This window comes from Fundulus heteroclitus, chromosome 18 (genome assembly GCF_011125445.2).
Source record: "Fundulus heteroclitus isolate FHET01 chromosome 18, MU-UCD_Fhet_4.1, whole genome shotgun sequence".
In the NCBI taxonomy this organism is placed as follows: Eukaryota; Metazoa; Chordata; class Actinopteri; order Cyprinodontiformes; family Fundulidae; genus Fundulus; species Fundulus heteroclitus.
The window spans coordinates 32,518,216-32,531,850 of record NC_046378.1 but is presented as its reverse complement, the minus strand read 5'-3'; the positions used below and the strand labels follow the sequence as shown (position 1 = coordinate 32,531,850).

Below are 13,635 nucleotides of genomic sequence, written 5' to 3'. Positions count from 1 at the left end.
AGGTGACATCATGTCACCTAGTCTCTTATATACTGAAAGCACATGCAAGTCACATTCATTGCTCTGAGGCATAAATGTAGGTGAATGATTGTCTGTTGTAGCCCTATGATTAACTGTTGAGTCTTGTGTTGTGTTTCTCCGCCTTTTTCTCGATGTGTGCTGGGATTGTCTGTGTGACCCTGAATAACAATAAGGGGGCGAATGAATTATTTATTTTATATTGTTCATTTCCCACTCTGATTGAACAAGGGACGTGCCATAGACTAGATCACATTAGGATGTGGTTTATCATTCTTGCAGTCAAAGATGGGGCTTCCTTCACATTTTCATTAACCAAAGTAGTTTTCTGAGTAGTTTTCAGTTGGCTTTAAACCTTTTGGGCTCATTTTTTCATGTTTAAAAAAAACATGTCGGACTGTTTGATGCATCTACAATTGGTAATCGCTGTATTTCCCCCCAAAATATTACTGCGTCAGCTCTACAGTGCCTCCACAAGGATTCATTTGCTTGCATTATGCTTATACTTATTATACATCAAATGCAATGTTATGACACAAATCTTAGTATTTCTCTAGGATTTTACATAATAGAGCAACATAAAGCGGTCTTTAGATTTTAAAGTGGTAGAAAAACGATGGATGCTTTTAAACATTTATATAAATGATTAAGTAATATTCAGCCCCCTCTGAGTAAAAACTTTGTTGCAATTATAGCTGCATATAACTTGAGGGATATCTCTAACAATTTTGCAGTGACTGACGTTTTAGCTCATTCTTCTTTGCAAAATAACTAAGCCGGCTTGAGACCGTCTAGGACAATTTTCAAGATCAGTTTCAACATTTATTTCTACATTTTGACTGGGCCTCTCCCACAAATGAATATGCCTTCGGCTCAATCGTTCCACTGAACATCTGGCAGCATGTTTACAATCTTTATCCTGCTGGAAGACCCATTCCCAAGTCATTTGCAAGAGAAACATCTTGATGCAACAGCCACAATGTTCTCAGTCTGGATGTTTCATACAGGGTGCAGTGGAAGCTTCTGCACAATACATAAAGTTCAGTTTTCTTTTTTTTCTTTTTTTTTCTCGAATCTGACCAGTGCACCTTATTCGACATGCTCACTGCACCCCTTACATGACTTTTGGCAAACTGTGAACATGAGCTTTTATGGGTTTTATTCAGCCATTCTTCCAAAAAGGGCAGATTTTTGGAGTGCACGGTTAAAGGTTTCTCATTGACAAATTCTCCTACCTGAGCTGTTGATCTCCACAGCTCGTACATAGTTACCATGGTTTCTGATTATGGGTTTCTCTACTTCTCAGCTCAGGTGAAGGGGCCATGTCACAGAGGGTTTGGAACTGTGGCATATTGTTTCCATTTCTGGGTAACTTATTGAACAGTGCTCCGTGAGATTCAAAGCTTGGGATATTGATTTATTAACCAGCCCTGCTTTAAATGTCTCTACATCTTTATTTCTGACCTATTACCAGTGTTACTTGGTCTCCATCAGGCTGTTTGTTCTATAATATCTTCTTAGTGTCTTAAAAAAACAGCTGTCATTAAACTGAGATTAATATATGTACTGGTGGACTGTTTCTACTCATTAGGGAATTGCAAAGGCAAATTGTGGCAGTCCATTTTATTTTGAAAGCAAATGGAGGATAAATACAGATACTGTACTTTTCAAATTTTAGTGTTTACATTTGAAAAGATGTGTGTCCTTTTCTTTCCAGTTCACAAGTTTATGCTACTTTGTCTATCATGTTTCTTTATTACAACAACACAAAATGTAAAAGACTTCAAGGACAATCAATGATTTTGTGAGGCAGTCAATTTTTTTTTTTGAAGGTCAATTACCTTTGTCCCCTTTTTAAGTCTGTCTATATATATTTTTTCTATTTAACTGTAGTGTTAATCATTGTTGTATATAATATTATTCATTTCTAAATTCAGAAACAGTAAAGAAAAATGCAATATAGTTCTTTGTTTTTGTATTGTTGATTGTTTTCTATAATGCTATCTCACAGTTTAAATCATAATTTGTTCTTTCAAAAGCCATTTGCTTCATCTTTCAGGGCAGTTCTAACATTTCTGTGGCTATCCCGTCTGTAAAGAGATTTCACAGTTTATTTTTTCATTTGATCCTCGCATCTTTAGTTGATTATTTATTAATGTAAATCCATGAAACAAAATCCATTTTGTTTTGACAGATGCTTGTTCTAGGGCTGCGGCCAAAGCTCAGCTTGATTTTTTTCCGGACTGTCACACAAAGACTTGCAGTTTTTTCTACTTTGTTGTCGAATAAATTTGTTCATTTGGCACGCAAATGAATAATCCCTCTCCTCAAGGGGCTCCAATTGTTGAACAATTGTTGATTTATTTGAAAAAAAAAAAAAAAAAAAAAAAAACCTTGGGAGGTTTTATGTTGCTTCAAGCTCTGTATTTGAGTTTGTGCTTTAGATTACAGGTTTCCACTAGAAGTATTACTTGTGGGAGATTTAGGAAACCCAATCAGAAATCCTAAGAGACCTGAAAAGTCGTACCCTTCATGCAATAGCTGTTAATTATGTGTTTAATCATTTAGGGTGTCTTTAATTTCAATCTTAATAACTCACCCTTTTCCCTCCAGCATTTAATAAATGCAGCGGATTAGCAGTCATGTCTAAATGTATATCTCTAAAGGTAACATCGGTGTCATTTCTTGGAGGGAGGGAGTTAGAGAGTTTAAAATGGATGCTTGGTAGAGATTTTTCATCAGCTTAAAAATAAATCCAGAAATCCTTTATACAAGGTGAAACAGTGAAAAGTAGGAGCTTATTTATTTACAGTTGTTGTAACAGCCCCGAGTGATCCGATTTAATCCTTTCAGGTAGCTAATAAGCTTTTATCACAGAGGAGGTGGGTTCTTTTCTTTGTGAGAGAGGGAGTCATTATCAAACCGCTTATTCTTAATGCCAACTGGGCTGTGTTTGTTCAACTGTTAAGCATCAATTCAAAAGGTCCTGACTGATCTAAAAGGCTCTTTATGGGCCAGTGAGGCACAAACAATGTTGGGCTGACAGTCAATTTTTCTTGGAAAAAAAAAATGTAATTAGTTCATCCCCAATTCTGTGTTTATAGAACAAAATCATTCTAATGAAACATTTAAACTTTTCTATACTTTGTTACATTGCAGCTATAAACTATCATGATCCTTGGGTGTTATGTGTTGGGTTGCTATTCTTTTTCTTATTTCATAATTTTTCTGTTGTTTATGTTCTCTAGTTTTTGATGTGTTTGTCTGTGCTTAGTTTTTTTTTTTCTTGTGTTTTTTGTTGATTTGGAATTATTCCTGCAAATTACATGTGTTAATGTACTTAAGTTTAGTTTCTTCGATCTTGGACACAAACAATAGACAATAATCAAGCATCAGTCAACAGTTTGTCAGAGTTCAGGTACAGTCATTAAATCAAATTATACATCATAAATGTTACAAAGATCGAAAAGGTATAGGCTGAACTTATTCAGCTTATAAGTACCTGCCCTTGCGCATACATACAAACTTTTTCCTTTTCTTTTCCCTCCCACTCCCTTCTGCTTGTTTTATGAGCACCATTAATCAAGTTTTCTGTAATTTTCTATCACGTTGGACTTGCAATTTAAAAAGATATATATTCATTGCTTTAGAAAGTTGGTTTTCCAGAGATTTCCATAGATTGACTGCTTTTTAAACTTGTTCTCATCTTGGCTTTATGGAAGAATCCAGTACCTCTGAGATTGTAAGTGGATTTTCAGGTTTGGAACAACTCTTGGATAAAGTAAAGAAGCATGTAATTTTGCACTTTGTGCACAGTAGTGTTGATCTAAACACTGCTGTGTCTAGGTCAACAAGATCATGCAATTGTAAAATATTTAACTTAATAAAGCGTGGATGTGTTGCAGCAGAATAATCTGCATAGTTGATCGCTCTGATTTCTTTTGTAATCGCAAAATAGGTTAAATGTTTGTTTCATTATTATTCCCCCATATTTCCACACAATAATTTAGGTATGGGAGAATGAGATAATTATACACAATATACAGTGCATTTTGATTTACAAAGGTTTTGATTTTACATAATATGCTAATACGTTTGGATGTTTTAGTTTATAAAGTGTTTATATGCAATTTTCAATTAAACTTATATTCAATATTGATTCCTAAAAAAATTGTGGCAAACATCCTTTCAATTACCACCTCACCAATTTTGGTGAGGAATCAGAACAATACAGACTGGTATTCTCAGCAAATACGTAGGATACAAGATCATATTTTTTACAACTTCACATCTATCATTTATCTACTTGATAACACGAATACTTGATAAAGTAAGATGCTAAAAAAAGAACAGGAGGGTGAGGGAGATTTGAAGGGCTCATGACTAGGCAAAAATAAGGACACAAATCAGATGTCTTTCATAGCAGCGCTCAAACAGCTGAAAATTTCAGACATTACTTGACATTTTTCACAGTGTGTCTTTAGAGTGCTAAATCAATGGGTGGTGAGTCTGTCACACTAAAAATTTAACTCTAGCAATTTAAGCTGACAACCATATAATTTCTCACACCCTAAAGTTTGCCACACACCATTTAGGGGGTACACCTGGCTAGCGTGGTGTTTCTGTCAGATGAGACCACATTTTTATTTTAACACTATGGCGATAACATCATGCTGTGGGGACAGGAAAGCTGGTCAGAGCTGATGAGAAGATGGACAGAGCTAAATACAGAACAATCCTGGAGGAAAATTTTTGAAATCAGTTGGAGGTTCATCTCTAACAGGATGACATGTCTCAACATACAGCAGGAGCTACAATACAATTATTTAGATCAAAAATATCCATGTCCTAGAATGGCTCAGCCAAACTCTGGACCTAAATGCAGTTGAGTATCTAATATATGTTCACAAAGACATCTCTCGTACAATCTGTATGAGCTTGAGCAATTTTGCTAAGAGATTGATTCTTTTGATTTGGTTGATAGATTCTGGAGAGCTTAATACAAATGCCTGCCACACTTTTCAGAATGTTTTGTGCAAAGCCGTTTGCAGACCATGTATTTTTTTTTCTTCCACTTCACAATGCTCCACAGCTTTTTGAAAAATACATTGTAGCTGGTACATGGGGGGGAAAAAATGCGTAAACGTTAAATGAGTACGAAACCTTTTGCAAGGCAAATCAGTCTCTTTAATCTACAGTCAAAATTTAAATTTCCAGTCCTCAAGAGAACCCAAAAGAAATTTCGCCGAAGTCATGTTTGGATCCAGCGCCGCCTCATCATTTCAAGCTTTGATAGTGTTGGACGGTCGCAAAGCTTTTTATCCACACAGGTGTTTGCAGCAGCAATCAGCAGGTAACAGTTCACACAGCCCTGCTCAGGCAGCTGGCATTACCTCTGAGGACTGCTTCAATCACACAAGGTTTTCATGTGTCAAAGAATTTGAATAGTGACCTTTGTGACTCACCACCGCGCAGGAGATGTGTTCTGCAGGTTGCAACGCTAATCTTGGCTGGAGTCTAAACAGGGAATTTATTAGCACTGCTGCGTACATGCATAACAAATCCCCATCTCAGCCACATTTTCAAAGCTTTTGAGTATTCTGGAGGTGTCGGCAAGGATATTTGGAGGTGAGTTTAATTAGAGCACAACTCCCCTCTGCAGTGCTGGCAAAAGAATGCATAATAGCTTGAAGACACAAGAAAGCTGCTTTATAGGCTTGTCATGGTTTTGATTTCTTTACTCTAAGTCTTCATTCTAGTTTGTCTGCAGCAAATCAGTTCTTTCATTTACAAGTGAAACAATTGTCTTACAGAAAGTAATTTCGTATCCGCATCATGAAGCAGAGTGTTGAAACTAAATAAATTTATTCAGGGTGGAGAAGTATTGTGGCAAGAAATTTAATACTTATTTTACCATAAAATTCTGATGTAGTGCAGCGTATGAGCAAACCATGGGAGCTCAAAGTGTTTGTTAGAGAAAGTTATGCTTCCCTGGCTCTCTTGTGATTGCATCAAAATCTGATTCTCAGACATTAGCCAAAGTGGTTTTTCTTTTTTTTATGCTTTTCCAAGAGTGATGGAAGTGCTCAATCCTTACAAAATAAATAAATAAAATAAAACAATTTACACTAGATTATTTACTTAAGACTTTGTGTTACACCCTGGTTTAAAGTAAGTTGGCTCTGATCTCAGTTTGGGGCTGTTGACTGTATTTTATTACCAAACAAATTTTGATACAGAAGGCCTTAAAATCGACAAAGGTCCAAATCTGCCATGGGGCTAGATGACAAGCAACTCTAAATGTCGCTCAAAAGAGGACAATAGGCGTCTTTTGTAGGGTTGCGAATTGAGAAAACCTAAAATTGGGATACTATTGTTGGATACTGTAATGAGAATATTGATTGCGGGTTAACCCTAAATTGCGCTGATGATACAGTCCTGAAGATATTTATCAACTGTGGACATACCAGTCAAATAAAGTAAGAATGACACATAAAATGCTATAAACTACCAAATACTGTTATATTGAAAATGAAATGATAGTTTAATTCAAAATATTATGCAGCTCTTTTCCTTTAGTAAAAAAAAAAAAAAATCTTTTCTCTGTATTTTGCACTGACAAAAAAAAAGTTTTCCAATAATGTTTTTTTTTTAATCTTTCTTTGGTTCTATTAAAAAAAATACATGTAATTAAAATTATGATTCAAGGTAAATTTAATTAGGAATATTTTACTGCCAAGGACACCAGTTTAGGTCTGTTTCTTAACTGCTTTTAAATATTAAAGATACCAACAGGCAATGAAGATTAATATTAAAATGTTTTCCATATAAAAAGATTTGAAGAGATTAGTCAGTTAACTTAATATTATGTTGTGAAAATGTTAAATAATGGAAATATTTCCTTTGATACTATACATTAGGCACTCGTAATGTTTTTGTTGTATTTCAGAATTTTCTTCTAAGAAACCTTATGTCACCAATTTGCACCACATTATCTCACCTTGCTGTTGCTACTTTGACCAGCCTAATGCACAGGCTTTTGCTTCTCTGTGCAAAAATTAGTAGTTGCCTGTTTTGACCATCAGGTCCTATTGAGCATTGTGGGATTTTTTATTTTTTTTTTATTATTCCTGTTTCCTTGATTACTTTTGGTTTACATTTTAGGACACTCTTGTATTTTGTCATATTCGGTATTTATTATGTAGCTGTAAGAATAGTTTCGGCTTCTTTCTCTATCCTAGCAATTTCCTTCAGAGTTTCAAGTCAGCTGTTTCCAATTAGTATCATCTGTTCTTCATTCAATCACCACACCTCTTTAAACAGAGCTCTGAAGGTTAATTTGACCACGGTCGGTTTCGCTCTTTGTGTTTTCCCCGATCTCTGCTTAAGTTTGGTTTCTTAGCTTAATAAAACATCAGAATATGTTCCTGAACATAATACTTTGATGAACTGTGAAGATAATCACTAAGACCTTATACAGTACTATGCTTTGTTTATATAGGTTACTTAAATGAGACTATGGAGGAAATCATCGGTACGGAAGAGAACGGCTTGATCTTTTATTTTTATTGTCAAGGTTGAATCCTGTTTGTCTTAATAACTGAAATCACTGCCCAAAGAATGATTAGTTCTAGAATGTTTGTACTGAATCACAACAGATGTAAAGTAAGGCCAAAGGAACTTTAGTTGAACTACTCTCGGCTATTTTTCTGTTTCTGTGTTTCCCGAAAGGCCTGTTTTTAACACTTCCCAGAAATGGAAGAATACACACATGCACAGATGCCCTTCCAAGTAGGAAGGGTGGGCTTTTGGTCCAGAGCAGCGCCTGTACACAGTAAGACATCATGTTCCCATTTACGTCATAATGTATCCCTATAAAGGCTGCAAGTTACCCCATATTGTTGGGATTGTTGGGACTGCTGTGAAATGAAGATGACTGTAAGTCCAGAATAAACTAATCCCCCTGCTGGTCACTGAAGAGAAGTTGCGGTGTCTGGTCTTGTCTGTCTGTTTTTTAAGGTTAAATCCTCTCCCACAAAACTAAAATAGAGAATGAAAGAAAATAACCACTGATTAAACCAAAACCGCACCGCTGTGTGCATTTAGCAGTGCCTTTCGTACAAAAGTTGTAAAAATGTGTTTAATCGTTGCTGCATTTCTTTACCTGTGACTTGTTGAGATTTATGACCTTACCTTCCTCCTTTTCTTGGTGGGAGAATAAGCATGAGTTTATGTCTAGGCTTGTTTTTCAGTTCTAGGTGTTTTGGAGATTTTTATTGTTAGTGTCCTGTGGGAATGGTCAAGTTTAAGTTTGTGTGTGACATAGCATCGAAACAAGCAACCTCATTGCTGTGTTTTTAGCCCGTTTTATGAAGATCAACTGGCATGCCTTACTTTAGTGCCCTGTTCTCTTTCCAGTTATGAAGAGGGATAGTGAGAAATGTTCCACAATCTAACCAGATTTCAGGGCGTTGATAAAAAGTCTTGAATTACTCATTAAAATCATCTTATAACTGATCAATTTAAATTGTACATCAACAGATACATCAGTTACATTTATTTTTTTGTTTTAGAGGTGGGACTAAATTTGGCAATGTGACAAGTAGCGACAGTATTTCGGGGTACAAAGACAACAAACTTGTTATAGTGGAACTCACCCAAAAATCACTGTTTTTTTTAAACTTTTTTTGCAGATAAACTACATAATCTGGGCCTAAAGGTGCTACTTAATGTAACTGTTTGCATTTTTCTTCACGTGAACTTAGTTCTGCAATATTTGTCTTAAAACTGTCTTAGTGCTGCCTTCCTAGGTTTGAATGGTGGCTGTTGCAGTTGAAACTTTCTATTGGTTCAATTGGTAAAGGCTTTTATCATCACAACCCCACATTCGGGTATAAAATCATCTCAGTCAGACCCACGGCCCTGTGGCGAGTCAGTCAGACTCTGGAGTTGGAATCCGCAGTGATTGACAACGTTTTCGTGTTTGTTGCTGCTTTGAACGTTAGCCCATGTCAGCAATGATGCTGCTAACATCACTTTACCACTCAGAAGCTGCATCCACTCCGTCCTCCGCTGTCTCGGCAGCACTGGCTTCGGGCATCGCCGAGTCAGCGCTTTGAGCCAGTGGCTCGAACTGATAAGGCTCCACAGCCTCCGGTGCCGAGGCGGGGGTGAAAAATCCTCCACCTCAAAAGAAAAATCCAGGCCAGAACCACCATTGTCACCCTGGTCACTCCATGTTCCAACATGTCACTTTCCCTCGTCCCGTCATCTCCACACTTAGCCCTGCTCATCAGCGACTCTTGGCACTGCCCATTTTTGTGGCATTTTAGAAATTTGTCTGGGGGCTGGGTGATAATTTTACATCAGGGTGAGTTACACTCTAACTACAACATAGCAAAAGGGGAAAAAATGATCAGCACCCTCTCAAAATTGATTACCTAAAGCGCCTTGGTTGCTCAAAATAGTCGGTGAGTTTTACCTTAACACGTGGCTCCGTTTTTTTATGTTTTTTTTTTATTTTTTATGTGGAATTGTGTTTTTCGTTGATTCCTGGAACAATCAAGAACAGGAAAATGACCTCTCTTCAATCGTCTGCCGGCGTGGCGTTCTGGTATAAATCACACAGCCATCTGTGATGGCTGATCATGGAAGCTGTCAGCCAGAGAACTTTTCAGGCAGTCCAGGTTCATCACCAACTGCTTCCAGGAAAGATTGATGCCAGTGTTGCACTGAGGGATTGCTCTCTGGTGCAGTCATTTGGCACAGAGATTGAGGCTCACCCATGGCAGCGTAATGGTGACATGACTCATCACCAGGGAATTATACAGGGTGGGAGATAAATGGAAAACATAAGGCTCATCTTCAATCTATCCTGTTTACTGGAGTTTGTGAATGAGCCTCAAAAGGGGGGAAAAAAATCATCTGCCCCGCTTTTTAAGTACAGCCTTTTGTTAAATGTCAGATTTTTATTTATGTTTTTTTGTGGTGTGAAGAACCCAGCCTCCTAGCAGTTCAATGAACTAATGGGGGGGAAACAAAATCTCCTAATTCTTTTTGCCTCCAACACTGGACTGTAGTAACTCCAGGTTTGAAAGATAAGATCATTTTAGCAGAAATGTCTCAGTTTAAATGAATTAAGATGCAGTTTTCTTTGACATCAGGTATGCTCATCAAACTGTGGAAGTCAGTCGATGGCTACAATGTCAAGAAAGAAATTTAAAATGCTGCAGTAATCTCCGTTTATGGCATCTTGGTAAGGAAAGCTACGTGATTCTTTTCAGCGTGGTTCTCTTTTCTTTTTTTTTACCACAGAAGATGAAGAACATTTTCTTTTTTGTAAAAGTTACAAGATGACTTACACCTTTCTATGCTTCGTTTTCTTTCACAGATCATACATCATTTTCATCCTCTTATTGTTTTACAGACTTCATAAAAAATAGGTTGTGCCCTTTGATTTATTTCTTTTGTTCTGGTTTATGCAAAGACGAGCTGTCCCTCCACGCAGTCTTTTCTTTTTTTTTATGCGAGTGAACGATTAGCTCTTTAAACAAATCCCTCTACCTGTTCCTATCAAGGAGGACTGAAGGTCATCCATCTGTCTGGCTCTATTTTTCCTGCACTTTGTTGTTGAGTTGCTTTTCCAATATGTGAGGGGAGTCATTCCGTTCAATACACCGCGTGCCTCGGCACTATTGCTCGGCACAGTGATAAATCACAACACAGAGAAACAGAACTTTATTTGCATTCAGCTTCCATCCACTTTTGAAGCTGCGGATTTGGAATTGAATTTTTTCCCCCCCCTCTCCTCGCAGCACTCTTTTTCTCCAGTAAGAGGCTATGATCTGAAAGCTTTCAGCTCTGTAACTTGCTTTTTTTTTTTTTTACATAATTTTTTTTTTTTTTTTACAATGAAACCTAATTTATACCATATATTTTAAATAACAGCAAATATTTGCATATGTCCTGGACATGGCTGTTTTTCATGGAGAAATCCATGCAGCGAAGGTCTGTTTAAGTGCTGTTGGAACAATGTTGCAAACTATACAGGTATTTATGTCATTGTGGCTACAGAGTGGCTGAGATATCGACACAGAAGATGCACCCAATCCTCAGATTTAAGAAGATACATTGCAGGGTTATGTGGCAGAGTGTTGACTGGCTTCCGCCAGGCTTTGCAGTCTGCAAAGGGGAATCTATCATGTCAAAGAGGCCGTAGCCTCCAGCACACTCCAGATTGCTCCCTCTGCATACATACGCTCACACACCAGCACATTCTCACAGCCGTGCCTGCTCAAGGGCCGGCCCCTTCCACTTGACCGCTCTCGGTGGCAGGGAGAGGGTATATACTCCCTGTGACAGTGGCACTCTGTCGTCCTCCTGGAGACGGAGCTCAGCCCCTCCATCCTGTCGCGCCACCAAGAGCTGGCCCCCGCATCCGAAGCCTCGTGCGCTACGACCTTTGTGTCCTACAAGCAGAGGTGGAAAGCCGAGCGAGCTTGGAACGACGCTTTCTATCAGTTTTAATGCCAGACGATGTTTCATCTGTTTGTCCGCACTGAACGAATTAGAGATAATTTTGTATTCATCTGTGAGTCAAATGAGTCAACAGTGTCTGCAGTGTAGAGCCAGGCTAATCTGCTTTGCTCGCTGCTGTTTGAAAATTACTGACAGAGTGCTGATAAAGCCAAAACAAATTCAAAGCTCAGGCCACTGTTTCATTGGAAGATCCCAGCAGATAGCTCCCCTCGGATTTCATTTTAGTGGAATCGAAGCACAGGGAGCCATGGTAATCTCTTTTTTTTTTTCTCCTTCGCCCCAAGTCGTTTTTACTTTAACTTTTAATAACAAAAACAGACTAATCTTAATAATTAGTAAACCAACACATGTTAAACAGCATGCACATAAACCCGTGTAGTGACTGCTGATTTTTGGGATTTACAGTCTCTAATTATAGCTAATGGAAAGTAATTGCCTCTGGTTAAAGTCATCTCTTTGCCAACTTGTGCCCCCCTTTGGTACATAAAGGTTGCCATTTTGTTCCTTCCTGCTAGCACTTATGTGCCCATAAAAAATATAGAAGCATTAAATTATTGTGTATTAGTTTATTTCTCTTTGCAGGTAGTATTTTCATTAATTATGGAAATAAATATCCATAAAGAAGCTCAGTCTCACCAATGCTTTAACTGCACAGTATTGTCTGACAACTAAAATCTATGTCCATTTAACATTTCTCACCATTTTGTAACTATAAATTGTTATTTTATCCCTTTCTACTTTCATTCTATGACTGTAAAGAAATTGTTTCATACCTATTTACTTAAATTATATACTTAAATTCCTTGTGCATGAATATATATATATATATATATATATATATATATATATATATATATATATATATAATTATTATTTTTTTTATTTTTTTCTTATTTATTTATTTTTGTTTTTTGCAACATGACATATTGCCAAGTGTTATTGTTGAAGACATAATAGCCCAACAGCTGTCCATCGATTATGGTTTTGATCCCTGTTTGGTGCATGGGCCATTTAAGAAATGTGTCAAATCATGACCTATCGTGATCTAACAAAAATAACACTGAGGAACACTGCACAGGGTAACATTTATAGGCGTCACAAACTCATTTTCTCTTAAGTAGATTTAAGAAAATCCCATTTATTCATTCAACATGTTGTGGCAAATCGGTTCTGTCATAAATAAATAAGGTGGGTGTAAAACAACCAAAACTTCAAATATATGCAATGACAAAGGGATAAAATGAAAGCACCCAGAAACATTCAACTGTAATACACCATAAAGTTTGTAGTTGTTATTGTGGAGATTCCAGCATGAAATATTCTAGGGTATATGGAACACACTATCTTATAGAATATTATGGAAAAGGAACATTCGATTTTCTACATTTGTACTTGTTTTAGCAGGATACTGAATAAAAATGAGACAATAACTACAGGCCCCTAAATGAAAATTTGTATTTTTTTTTCTTTATCAGAAAATAGCTTTGGACCCTACTGATAGCAAGAGGCAATGAGCCCATCCAAATGTTGTAAAGCTCATTTGTTTTTCTTTTTCATTTGGAACAATTGTTAATTTAAATTCGAACACTAGGATGGTAAATTAGATCAGGTTTTATTGTGCTCTGCTGTCATCAGATATTTTAACCCTTTATTTGTATTTAATTTGAACTTACCTACCTTCAAGAAATGAATCCTAAAGCTTGTGTCAGTGTTACTGACTTTGAGCCACAGGTTGTTGGGGTAGCTGGAAATGTTTCTTACCTGGACCCAACTGTGAAGAATTGAAATGCATTTTGTGAAGTTTCAAGTTCTCTGTCTTAAACAAGGTATACCTGAATTTATTTTTGTCTGGTTAAGAAAAACGCTTTTTGCATGAGGTATAATGAGTTAAAAGATGTAATTTGATATTACTGAGATCAAGCGAGTCCAGCCTTTTTCAGTAGGAATAAGCAGCGAGCTGAGGACAACCCGGGATGACTTTTCTCTGCCAATGGCACATCGAGGTGCTGAGCCTTTGCTAAGCAGCACCTCCACCAGTGCGTGCACAACAGGGTATGTAAACAGAGCAGCATGTTCTGC

General features: G+C 37.1%; 1 protein-coding gene across 4 annotated transcripts in view; it reads left to right on the top strand.

Moving 5' to 3' along the window:
- cadm2b (cell adhesion molecule 2b) overlaps positions 1 to 13,635 on the top strand; it is a 218,194-nt gene that overhangs the window by 83,630 nt on the left and 120,929 nt on the right. The gene's annotated exons all lie outside the window — the stretch shown is intronic.